Here is a 325-nt window from a genome sequence, read left to right as displayed (position 1 = left end):
TAATGTTGAAAATAACGCGTTTCGTGCCCTCAATTTACCCTCGAGTTTCAAATTGCAAAATTGATAGACTGAAGAATTTCACATTAATAATCACTTTTTAGATATCTTAAATGCAATTTTCTTCACCGGGTATGGCATTAATGGAACTATTACGGAGTATAATAGAATACATTTTACCCATTACAAACAACATTCTTTGTAGCAGTTCGGAAATGAACGCGGCAGATGCGACACAAAAGACTTCACATTACAAAACATCTAAGTGGAACGCTAAACAGTAAATTCACTGTAATGGTGTTTTGTACTCCTAGAATGACCAGCCTTG

The sequence above is a fragment of the Penaeus monodon genome, chromosome 22, assembly GCF_015228065.2.
Source record: "Penaeus monodon isolate SGIC_2016 chromosome 22, NSTDA_Pmon_1, whole genome shotgun sequence".
NCBI lineage: Eukaryota > Metazoa > Arthropoda > Malacostraca > Decapoda > Penaeidae > Penaeus > Penaeus monodon.
Note: the sequence above shows the minus strand (reverse complement) of the source record.